Consider the following 13,283-nt stretch of genomic DNA (forward strand, 5'->3'; position numbering starts at 1 on the left):
GCCACAGCTTCTCTAAGGACGAGCTGCTTTCTGCACTCTGGTTATTGGTTATTTGCATTTCAGCCAAACTTGCTATTGATAGAAGAGAACACTAGCATCATCCTCACTCAAGGGACTGTCCCTACTCCTTCGTTCTGCACGGGGTCACAGGAGTGTGCCGGGAATTTCAGACTCAATGTCCAGAGGAGCCATCTGCTGGCCTCAGAGCAGCAGGGGAACCGAGATCAGGCCAGACACGACTGCACTAGGAGGAGACGCATATGTCCTCGAGCGGGCCGGAATTGGGGATGAGGCGTGGCCAAGCCTTGCTCACACACCCCCATCCCCTCCTCATAGTGTGAAAATGCTTCCTCCTTTCAGATCTTCATTTTCACCAGCAGGAAACTCTCACCAGGTTTTGTTTCTGACCTAAGTAAACTGTCAACTTCATGAACCCTTTATCCAGGTGACACCACCAAACAATTCTGTCTCTAGCTCTAGCCTGATCTTCACACATTTTCTGGTTTTTTTTTTTTTTTTTTTTTTTTTTTTTTTTTCTGAGACGGAGTCTTGCTCTGTAGCCCAGGCTGGAGCGCGATCTCGACTCACTGCAAGCTCTGCCTCCCGAGTTCACGCCATTCTCCTACCTCAGCCTCCGGAGTAGCTGGGATTAAAGGCGCTCGCCACCACGCCCGGCTAATATTTTGTGTTTTCAGCGGAGACGGGGTTTCACCGTGTTAACCAGGATGGTCTCGATCTCCTGACCTCGTGATCCGCCCGCCTCGGCCTCCCAGAGTGCTGGGATTACAGGCGTGAGCCACCGCGCCCGGCTACACATTTTCTTTATCTATACAAATAACTCTGACCCCAACGACCCCGTGCATGTCAAACCCCAAACCCTGCCCAGAAGACAGCTCCAGCGGTACAACACCAGAAAGGACAGAGACGCCACAAATGCGTCTGCACGTGGGTCTTCTGCTTTCCAGGGCTCTGCAGCTTCTCGGAATCCACACTCCTTCTGGAGGCTGGAGGCCACGTGTAGAAGGGGGTGGGCTGCCCGGGAAGCCCCCAGTGAAACTCTCTTTCCCTCTCTTTGCAGGCTCCAGACTGTCGGATCATTGGCCTCGGGCTCTGCTGCCCCCCTGCAGGTTATTCAGCTACTTCTCACTCCATCGATTAGTTCCGCGAGACAAACACCTTCAATCCCATTGTGTAAATAAGACACCAGCAGAGTCTCCGCTCTCCTCCTATGCTTATGTATAAAGTGGGGGAGGAAAAATCTAAGATAACTTAAGTGCATTTGAAAGACTCCCAGATCGCGGTGAGCTGGCAGCTGAGGGACCCGCAATCAATGACACTGCAGCACCTCCAGGCCAGGCTGGTGGGAGAGAGGGTGGAGAGCTGGAGCTGGATGTGGGTAGGTGGAGGGAGCCGCCTTGGGAACTGGGCTCTGCAGCAGCTCGGCTCTAGGGCCCAGAGCCCGGGAGAGCAGAGATGGGGGCTTCCGGGACAGGACGCTTGGGGAGAAGAGAGTCGGGCGGTTTCCATGGGACGGGGGTGCTGTGGCAGGTGGTGTGGGCCTGTGGCTATCATAACTGAGCCCAATCGGGACGTAAACTTGGATTCCGTGGGAATTTATGAAGAGGAAGGCTCTGATGACAAAGAAGTCATCGATGAGGAGGGGGATGAGGGTCACTGGCAAGCTCGCTTCCTTATGGAAAGAAAAGTGAACACTCAACCACTGCTGCAAAATGGGGTCAAAGGATGAGAGTAACACTGTCGGGGAATAAACTGCTGCAGAACTCTTAGAGATTGCAAAGACCTTTCAAAAACAGCCTGGGAGGCCGGGTGCCATGGCTCATGCCTGTAATCCCAACATTTTGGGAGGCCAAAGTGGCAGGATCACTTGAGGCCCCAAGTTGAAGACCACCCTGACCAGTGAAGTGAGACATTCCCATCTCCATAAATTTATTTTTTAATTAGCCAGGAGAGGTCTTGTGTACCTACAGTCACAGCTACTCAGGAGGCTGAGGCAGGAGGATCACTTGAGCCCCAAAGTTTGAGGCTGCTGTGAGCTTTGATCAGGCTACTGCACTTCAGCAAGACACTGTCTCAAAAAAAATAAAAATCAAAAACAAAAAACCCATAAAAAGCCCGCCAAACTCCCTGGGGAAACCCTGACCCCCTTGGATGGTCTAATTGTAAAACACAGCAGGTGGTGATATTTCCTTATGGACCGGATCATTCTGGCCACATAAGAGGCTTGGACTACTGAGGATTTACCAGGCAGGATGACCTCCTTGCAGTCAATGGAAAAGGCCCCTGGTGAAACCATCCCTTTAAACTTTATCAAATTCATCAGGGAGGAAGGGAGGAGAAAAACTTAAACCAAGCTGGCAGCACCTTCAGCATTAATCACTAAGTCAGCTTGTTCTCTGACCTTCTTCATATTTGCTTCATACCTAGTGTCCTAAAATCTCATTGTTGCGGTAAACTGAGGAAGGAGAGACCAATATGGAGTACAGGAGGATTTGTTTATATTTTAGGTATGCACCGGCTCAGACGATTCATATCCAAAAAGCTGAGCATTGAACGAAGACAAAGCGGGGTTTTTATAACCTGCCTCACAGATGCAAAACAAAAGCAGTTAATCATACAGTGACAGGTCACGTAATCTATAGCATAACATAATTTATGACCTTGCATAGCCAGTGTCCTTGTAGCTGCATTGAAAGAAAAACAAGAATTGGCTAAATACAGACATTTGTAAAACGTAATAATGCTTAAGAAGACTTGGAAAAGAGTAACAGTAAAATAATCTGTCTTTTTTTTTTCCTTCAACCTTGCTCTGGAAGGGAGGGGTGTCTGGAGCCCATTCCTTTGGCCTTAGCTATTTGGACATCGTTATCTTCTTGATAACGTCCTGGAAGTGAGCTGCTAGGCAGAGGAAAACTTGTGCTTGTCTTTTCTTTTTAACCCTTGCCTTGCCACACTCTGGGCCTTAGCTTTTACTTTTCTTGGAGTAAATAAATTCAGTCCTTATTACTTTTAAATTTCTGCCTCACGATGGACCCTAACCTGTTAACTGCTCTGTAGATAACAACTTGAACGTTAGATGTTTTCCCTTTGAAATATTTCCATTTCAGGGCCGGGCGCAGTGGCTCATGCCTGTAATCCCAGCACTTTGGGAGGTCGAGGCGGGTGGATCACCTGAGGTCAGGAGTTCAAGACTAGCCTGGCCAAGATGGTGAAACCCCGTCTCTACTAAAAATACAAAAATTAGCCGGGCGTAGTGGCGGGCGCCTATAATCCCAGCTACTCAGGAGGCTGAGGCAGAGAATCGCTTGAACCCGGGAGCTGGAAGTGAGCCGAGATCATGCCACTGCACTCCAGCCTGGATGACAGAGTGAGACTCTGTCTCAAAAAACAAACAAACAAACAAAAGAAATATTTCCATTTCAGGGCTGGGAGTATTGGTTCATAACTGTAATCTCAGCACTTTGGGAGGCTGAGGTAGGGCGATCACTTGAGCCTGGGAGTTCAAGAACAGTCTGGGCAATATAGTGAGACTCCATATGTACAAAACATTTAAAAACAGCCAGACATGGTGGCATGTGCCTTTATTCCCAGCTACTTGGGAGGATGAGGCAGGAGAATCCCTCGGGCCTAGGAGTTTCTGCAGTGAGCTATGATCCCATCACTGCACTCCAGCCGGGGAAACAGAGCCATACTATGTTTCTTAAAGAAAAAAAAAAGGAAAAAAGAAATCCAGATATTTGTTAGTCTTTGGATTATTGGAGAGCATTTATCTGACACTTAGCCCAATGTTTGAGACCAATATATAGACTTATTAGAAAGGGGCACTTTGAGACTGGGACACAGCTCTGCAGGAAGCTGTGGATATATTAACATGTTAGGATGGCAGGCACAAGCCTCAGGCACATCTTTAGAGGGTAGAGCTGTGACTTGGGATGATACAGCTGCTGCTGAGGGTAAAAATTGGGCCTTATGGCAACCACAATGTGGTAAATCAGTCCCTTTAGGATTTTGGTTGTAATTATGACATGGAGATGAAACCAGACACTCTTGAATTGAACAAGTTCTGGTAGTATATAATGCTTTCCAGCAGGTGGAATCCTTAAGAAAGAACCTTTTTGTGACTGTGAGAATGGGACTACCATGCCTGGCTAATTTTTTGTATTTTTGGTAGAGACGTGGTTTCACCATGTTGTCCAGGCTGGTCTTGAACTCCTGAGCTCAGGTGATCCACCCCCTCAGCCTCCCAAAGTGCTGGGATTACAGGTGTGAACCACCACGCCCGGCCTCCCACTAAGTCTCTTTCATTTGGCCTGGCAGTTTCCCATGTCTTAATCCCAGCACGTTGAGTGGTCGAGGCAGGTAGATTGCTTGAGCCCAAAAGTTTGGCCTATGACCACCTTGGGCAACATAGTGAGACCTAGTCTCTATTTTATTAAAAAGAGAAATATGTATACACACACACACACACACATATTTATATACATAAAACAGGGCGGGCATGGTGGCTCACGCCTGTAATCCAAGAACTTTGGGAGGCCAAAGTAAGTGGATCACCTGATATCAAGAGTTCAAGACCAGCCTGGGCAACATGGTGAAACCTTGTCTCTAACTACCAGTACAAAAATTATCTGGACATGGTGGTGCAGACCTGTAATCCTGGCTATTCTGGAGGCAGAGGTAGTAGAATCGCGTGAACCCAGGAGGCAGAAGTTGCAGTGAGCCAAGATCACGCCATTGCACTCCAGCCTGGGCAACAGAGCACCAACTCCATCTCAGGAAGAAGAAAAAAAAAAAGTAAAAGTTCCTTTTTTGTCCCAAGTTGTTAAGGGCTATCACTACTATCACCAGTAGTTGCCTATGAAGCACACCTATTCTCACAATGGGTCCAAGAGGAAAAGTAGAAGATTTGGAGACATTCCAGGTAGATCCAAATGCAGCACTTATACGATAGTATATGATTTATGTGAGGACTCTTGGGGTGACTTAGCTGAGGCTGGTATAACAAAATACCATGGACTCAGTTTCTTAAACAGCAGAAACTTTTTCTCACAGTTCTGGAGCTTCGGGAGTCCAATATCTTGCTGCCAGCAATTTTGTTCCTAGCGAAGAGTGTCTTCCTGGCTTGCAGCTAGATGACTTCTTGCTGTGTCCTCACATGCTGGAGAGATAGTTCTTTCTCTCTTCTTACTAATCCCATTATGAGGGCCCTCCTTTATAAATGTACGTGATCTCCTAAAGGGTTCATGTCCAAATATGACCGTGTTGGGGTTTAGGGCTTGCGAGTATAAATTTTGTTTTTGAGACAGGGTTTCCCTGTGTGGCCCAGGCTGGTTTTAAACTCCTGGGCTCAAGGGATCCTCATACCTCGGCCTCCCAAATACTGGGATTACAGGCGTGAGCCACCACACCTGGCCTCCAAGTATATATTTTGAGGAGAGTAAATACAGGACACACCAAGGGGTAAACAGAAGTCCAAAAAGAGGCTTTGGAGACGATGTAATCAGACAGGACTTTATCACATAGCAGATGGGGAGCAAGAGTCACAAAGGAGTGAGGTCCAATTTCAGAATGGCAGAGAGAAGGGACATCGAGGTAGCTGTATGATTGCATGAAGGATGAAAATGCATGCGAGGGCCACTCTATGGAAAATTATTGTAATTATCTAGGAAAAAATGAGAATAAAAAAGAAAAACAAGGGGCCGGGCGCGGTGGCTCACGCCTGTAATCCCAGCACTTTGGGAGGCCGAGGCAGGAGGATTGATAGAGCCCAGGAGTTTGAGACCAGCCTGGGCAAAACCATGACACCCTTGTCTCTACAAAAAAATTAAAAAAAATTAGCTGGGCAGAAAGCCGAGGTGGGAGGATTGCTCAAGCCCGGGAGCTTGATGCCGCAGTGAGTGACCAGAACATTGCACTCCAGCTGGGCTACAGAGCAAGGCTGTCTTAAATTAAAATAAAAGAAAATGAGGAAAAAAAGAGAAATAACTACAAATTAGTCAAATGTAAGAGGATGACTGGATACTGCTACACAGAAGATGAAAGATTATATAAGAAAAATGCTCAACCAATGGCAACAAATAAAAAGCAATACATAATCACACAGAGATTCTGTTTAAGAGTAAATGGGTGACGAAAAGTGAGTTAGATAATTCAAAGTGTTGGCAAGTCACAAGAATAAAGACATGTGCATGAAAGGTGAGATGGTTAATTCATAAGTTACATTCATACTCTATTGACATTTCCTAGTAAATTTGAATTTATCCATAATCTACAACCCAGCAATTATTTCCCAATGTGTAAAACTTTGTGTTGTATTTCCAATGAGGAATAAAAACAAGAAAAGCATTGTCAATAAGATCAAGAGACAGGCTGGGCATGGTGGCTCATGCCTGTAATCTCAGCACTTTGGGAGGCCGAGGCAGGTGGATCACCTGAGGTCAGGAGTTCGAGACCAGCCTGGACAACATGGTGAAACCGTCTGTACTAAAAATGCAAAAATTAGCTGGCTGTGGTTGCAGGTGCCTGTAATCCCAGCTACTCAGGAGGCTGAGGTAGGAGAGTTGCTTGAGCCCAGGAGACAAAGGTTGCAGTGAGCCGAGATCCTGCCACTGCACTCCAGCCTCGACAACAGAGCAAGACTCCATCTCAAAAACAAACAAACAAACAAACAAACAAAAAAAAGATCAAAAGATAGACTTGAACCAACTCAAGTGCCATTAAGTAGTGGAATGGGCGAGTCAATTACGTGACCCACAACTTCACAGAGCAGCATGTTTGCAACAGGCTTAGGCAAGAAAACCAGAAAGACCCCCTCTCAGCATAATATTAATGGTGTATTATGGTAATATTCTGTTACTAAAAATTCAAAAGCAGCAAAATTCTGCTTTGTGACAAAGAGATGACAAAGCTACAAAGAACAATAAAAAGAATCAAAACTTTGATCACCTTTGCGTATCAAAAATAAGTGAGACCAAGGAGACACACCAGAACTGTCCAAGGCCTATTTATTTTTTGAGGTGGTATCTGTCTGAGTATTTATATTTTTATTATTTTGACTTGGCATAAAACAGCTTATTTCAAGAACTTGATTTCCTTCTTCAAACATTATCAAACTGTTCACTAAGGTTCCAACCAGCTAATTAAAATCCTAACACCCAAATCACAGAATAAAATTCTTAGATGCGGCCAGGTGCAGTGGTTCATGCCTGTAATCCCAGAACTTTGGGAGGCTGAGGCAGGTGGATCACTTGAAGTCAGTACTTTGAGACCACCCTAGTCAACATGGTGAAAACTACATAACTAAAAATACAAAAAAAAAAGCAGGGTGTGGTGGCATGTGCCAGTAGTCCCAGCTACCCAGGAGGCTGAGCCAGGAGAATCTGGGAGGCAAGTTGCAGTGAGCCGAGATCGCGCCACTGATCCAGCCTTGGCCACAGAGTGAGATTCTATCTGAAAAATAAACAAACAAACAAACAAACAAATAAATTCTCAGATGCATGGGGAAAGAGCAATTCCATGGCAGCAAGATTCTGTAAAAAAACAAAAGGGAGGCAGCTCAGGTAGGCAGCCTGCCTCACCCACAGCTCGCAAGGAAACCCACACTCCAATAGTTATACATTTTCAAGCTTAGGAAACACTTGGACCGTGGCGACACAGGCCAGGCTGGCCCACTCCTAGGTAATGTGTGAAGGAAATGTGAGCAGCCAGAAAATTACTTCTGGGACTTCCACACACACCCTGCTGGCCCCTCCCCACAGTGTGGACACAGTCCTTCCACCAGGGTCTCAATGCCCAGCAAAGACCACTTCTCTCACTGTTAGTCAGTGGAAGATTCTGACCTATGCTGTCTTTTTGTCTGACATCAAATGTGTGGTGCTTGCTGAACACCAACCAATTCTCCAGCACTAAGCAGTTATGGAACCATGCAATTCAGAAACCACCCAGAGTTAGCAGAGACTCCACAAGTTCCTGGCTCACCCAACACAGCCCCACTTGACAGATGCAAGTCAAAGCCCCAGGGGCCACATGTACTTCTCAGCAACCGTATCTAGATCTGGGTCCTGTACAACAGCCTCCTCAAGTTCCATAATTTGATAGAACTACCCACAGTTCACTTACATTTACCCACTTACTATGAAGGATGCAACTCAGGACCAGTCAAAGCAAAGACATGGATAGAAAAAGAGTAAGGGGTGTGGAAAGGAGATGGGGGTGGGTGGGCAATCCTGAAAATGGCTGTGATTCAATAAATCCCCCATCCTTTGTGTTGTGAAAGAGCACCTTACTACAATGAAACAAGCTTCTCATGATGACTTAGATGGTGCCATGTTTGTTACCTATGACAAACCAGATACACACTAGATATTCCAGTATTTACCTCACAAACCATTAGGTGAATAGTTTTCTCTTTAGTGATCAGTCAAAATGAAATCTCTATTAACCAAAGCATGCTTCAGTTTCTCTCCTTCCTCCAGGTTCCTGAACTTGTTTTTTTTTGAGACAGCCTTGTTCTGTAGCCCAGGCTGGAGTGCAGTAGCATGATCTTGGCTCACTGCAACCTCCGCCTCCCTGGTTCAAGTGATTCTCATGCCTCAGTCTCTGGAGTAGCTGGTGTTACAGGTGTGTGCCACCACACCCAGCTAATTTTTATATTTTTCATAGAGATAGTGTTTCACCATGCTGGCCAGAGTGGTCTTGAACTCCTGACCTCAAGTGATCTGCCCATCTCAGCCTCCCAAAGTGCTGGGATTACAGGCATGAGCCAATCTGCCCAGCGGCCCCTGAACTTTTGACTGACCCCTTCTAAGCCTATATACAAGCACATTTTATGTATTTATTTAATATCTTATTAAATATTTATTTAATATTTTTATTTTTACTTACAAGTTCAGTACATAGACTTTTTTGTTATGAACTGTTTTAATGGCAAGCTGACTTCAAGGTCTAGAATTAAAAGTTATTTCTTACCTAAACCCACATTTGTTTCACTAGTATATCTAGAAAAAGCCCCATGACAAAAACTATCACTTCTGGAGGGCATCACTGACTACTGCATCTGCCTGTGGATCCCTAGCTTTCCAGGGCTCTGAGGTTCTCTCAGTATAAAGGGCTCCTCCCATGGTCAATGTGAGTACCTGGTACACCTGCAGTGGGGGCACCATGGGAAAAACCAAGTGAGCTTTTTTTCTTTTTTGGAGACAGAGTCTCACTCTGTCACCCAGGCTGAAGTGCAATGGTGCGATCTCAGCACACTGCAACCTCTGCCTTGCAAGTTTAAGCTGTTCTCGTGCCTCAGCCTCCCGATTGGCTGGGATTACAGGCGTGAGCCAATACACCTGGCTACTTTTTGTATTTTTAGTAGAGATGGAGTTTTGTCATGTTGGCCTGGTTGGTCTCAAACTCCCAACCTCAGATGATCCACCCACCTCAGCCTCCCAAAGTGCTGGGATTACAGGCGTGAGCTACCCCACCTGGTGTGTGAGCTTTCAATGATCACTCTTTGTAGGATCAGGACTCAAACAGGCACCAATGTCACTGACTTCCAAAATTCGTGGCCTTTCTGGCATATGAACTGTGGGCGGCAAGCCACCCAGGTGCCGAGGCAAGAGACTGAGGACACGAGCTGTTCCAGCATAATAAAATATAAAACAAGAATAGTCATACCAGATATAGATCTTAGATATGATTATATATGAATATCATTAATCATTAGTTGGTAGTAATTACTCTTTATCCCAATATTATAATAATCCCTGCTCTATAATCAGAACCTAGGAAAAATCAGGCCATACAGAGATAGGAGCTGAGGGGACATAGTGAGGTGTGACCAGAAGACAGGAGTGCGAGCCTTCTGTTATGCCCAGACAGGGCCACCAGAGGGCTCCTTGGTCTAGCGGTGACGCCAGCATCTGGGAAGATGCCCGTTGCCAGGCGGACCGTGGTCTAGCGGTAGTAAAAAGGTGTCAAGGAACAACACCCGCTACTTAGCAGACCGGGAAAGGGAGTCACCTTTTCCCCGGGGGAGTTTAGAGAAGACTCTGTTCCTCCATCTCTTGTGGAGGGCCTGACACCAGTCAGGCTTTCCCGCAGTTAACCGGAGGCCTAACCGTCTCCCTGTGATGCTGTGCTTCAGTGGTCACGCTCTTAGTCCACCTCCATGTTCCATCCTGTACACCTGATTCTGCTTTCTAAATAGCAGTAGTAAATTAGTGAAAGTACTAAAAGTCTCTGATATGTAGAAATAATGGCATAAGCTGTCTTTCTCTTTGTCTTCTCTCTCTCTCTGCCTCAGCTGCCAGGCAGGGAAGGGCCCCCTGTCCAGTGGACACGTGACCCATGTGAGCTTACCTATCATTGGAGAAGACTCACATTCTTTACCCTGCCTCTTTTGCTTTGTATACAATAAATAACAGCGAAGCCAGACATTTGGGGCCACTATCGGTCTCCGCGCATTGGTAGTAGTGGTCCCCCGGGCCCAGCTGTCTTTTCTTTTATCTCTTTGTCTTGTGTCTTTATTTCTACACTCTCTCGTTGCCGCACACAGGGAGAGACCTACCGACCCTGTGGGGCTGGACCCTACAACGAACACCCTTTGGGCCTGTGCTCCAGTGTCCTCTTTGGGGTGCTCCTTTGGCTCTTTGTGAAGTATCAAGACACCCCCATAGTCTAGGCCAATGTCAGGCTCTCCAGTGTGTCCTGTTCATCACCCTCAGCCTGCACTTTCATTATCACTGTCATTGGCCATTCCAACACTGTGCTTGCATCCTGTGGAAAGTCACATTTGGGGTCAAGTGAATGGTGGTGTTTCTACTCTTTGGTGAAAAGTATCATGGTGTATTTGGCCTTCAAGGGAGAAGGATGAGGTAGGGGTTGAATTCAGGTGCACCCAACTCTTTTTTCTTTCTTGAGACAGTCTCGCTGTGTTGACTAGGCTGGAGAGTGCAATAAGTTGATCTCAGTTCACTGTAACCTCTGTCTCCAGGCTCAAGCCATTCTCCTGTCTCAGCATCCTGATTAGCTTGGATTACAGGCACACACCACGATGCCCAGCTAATTTTTGTATTTTTAGTAGAAACGGGGTTTCACCATGTTGGCCAGGGTGTCTTGAACTCCTGACCTCAAGTGATCCACCCGCTTTGGACTAGCAAAGTGCTGGGATTACAGGTGTGAGCCACTGTGCCTGGCCAGGTTTCACTGCCCTGTCTTCCCTGCCCTGAGTCACTTTGTGTGATCTGACAGTCAATGACTCCACCCTTCACTGATGTGGATACATTATCTGGGACTGGGTATGTCATCTCCACACACAGATAGGGTTTGGTCAGTGATTGATGCTGCATCCTTTGGTGCCTGGATTTTGACCTTAGTGTTTTTTAAATAAGGTTTCTGAAGAGCAGCTTCATTGGTACCTTAAGGGAAGTGACTGAATTGTTCTATGCCATTGCATAATACATAAAAGTTACTTTTCCATGTTGCTGTTAACTTTGCACTGCTGAGATAAGCAGGCTGTTGACAAGTTAGCATCAACAGCACATTATCAGAGAAAGACAGGCTTGTATTTAGACAATTTACACAAATTTATTAGCCTCCTATGACTCAGTAAAGCAATTTGAAAAAATATAGCTTTATAAGGCATAAATGATTTTATGTTTTAACTAAGGTACTTTCTGGTAAACAGTGCCCATACATTTTAGGAAATATTTCAGTCTTTAGAGAATAAGTAAGGCAAAAACAGGTCCAGGAGCCTACAGATGACCTCCCCTTACCCCAAGGCCAAGTCACCACAAGGCCAAGTCTTTTTTTGTTTTTTTGAAACGGAGTTTCGCTCTTGTTGCCCAGGCTGGAGTGAATGGTGTGACCTCGGCTCACTGCAACCTCTGCCTCCCATATTCACGTGATTCTCCTGTGTCAGCCTCCTGAATAGCTAGGACTACAGGAGCATGCCACCATGCCCTGCTAATTTTTGTATTTTTAGTAGAGATGGGGTTTGATCATATTGGTCAGAATGGTCTCTAACTCCTGACCTCAGCTTCCCAAAGTGCTGGGATTACAGGCGTGAGCCACCATGCCCAGCCAATGCCAAGTCTTTTACTGTTGGAGAGACACGTGTCACATACCAGGCATATGAGACGATGCTCCTCAGTGACCATGATGAATCAGGACAAAAACAAGGGCATTTTGTAACTATATTTCTAAATGTGATAGAGGAAAACATTTCAAATCATAAACATGACCAAAATTTTTCTCTTCTTACTAATGTGACTTGTAATTCTGATACATCTCACAGTCATTTATGGCTTTTGGTCATATTTATCACTATGGTATATTACACACTTGCTGACGGCAGGTATGGCACTGCTGGTTTTTGGGAAGAAGGCACTCAGAGGTACATGAGGTAACTATTGGTATTATGACTGAATGAAAAATTAGGGTTGCGGCTGGGCATGATGGCTCATGTCTGTAATCCCAGCATTTTGGGAGGCCGAGGCAAGCGAATCATGAGGTCTGGAGTTCCAGACCAGCCTGGCCAATATGGTGAAACCCTGTCTCTACTAAAAAATACAAAAAATTAGCCAGGCATGGTGGTGCATGCCTGTAGTCCCAGCTACTCAGGAGGCTGAAGCAGGAGAATTGCTTGAACCCTGGAGGCAGAAGTTGCAGCGACCCGAGATCATGCCACTGCACTCCAGCCTGGGTGACAGAGTGAGTATTTTTCTGGAAAAAAAAAAAAATAAGAAAAATTAGCGTTGAGATAAAATTTTAAGTACATAAGCATGAAAAGTAAAATTTCCCAAAAAAAAGATGCCTGGCATTTTATCCACTTGGTTATACTGATTCAAAATGTCCAAATAATAACAATTTAACAGTATAAGGTTGATCTACTACATGACACCAATGGGATATTTTGTTATAGCTTTTTTTTTGAAACGGAGTCTCGCTCTGTCGCCCAGACTGGAGTGCAGTGGGGCAATCTTGGCTCACTGCAAGCTCCGCCTCCTGGGTTCATGCTATTCTCCTGCCTCAACCTCCCGAGTAGCTGGGACTACAGGTGCCCACCACCACGCCTGGCTAATTTTTTGTATTTTTAGTAGAGATGGGATTTCACCATGTTAGCCAGGATGGTCTCGATCTCCTGACTTTGTGATCTGCCCACCTTGGCCTCCCAAAGTGGTGGGATTACAGGCGTGAGCCATGGCACCTGGCCTATTATAGCTTCTTAATTATTTAAAAATAACATTTGTTAGTATACAGTTATTATAAACAGTTAA

Source organism: Nomascus leucogenys, chromosome 10 (genome assembly GCF_006542625.1).
Source record: "Nomascus leucogenys isolate Asia chromosome 10, Asia_NLE_v1, whole genome shotgun sequence".
In the NCBI taxonomy this organism is placed as follows: Eukaryota; Metazoa; Chordata; class Mammalia; order Primates; family Hylobatidae; genus Nomascus; species Nomascus leucogenys.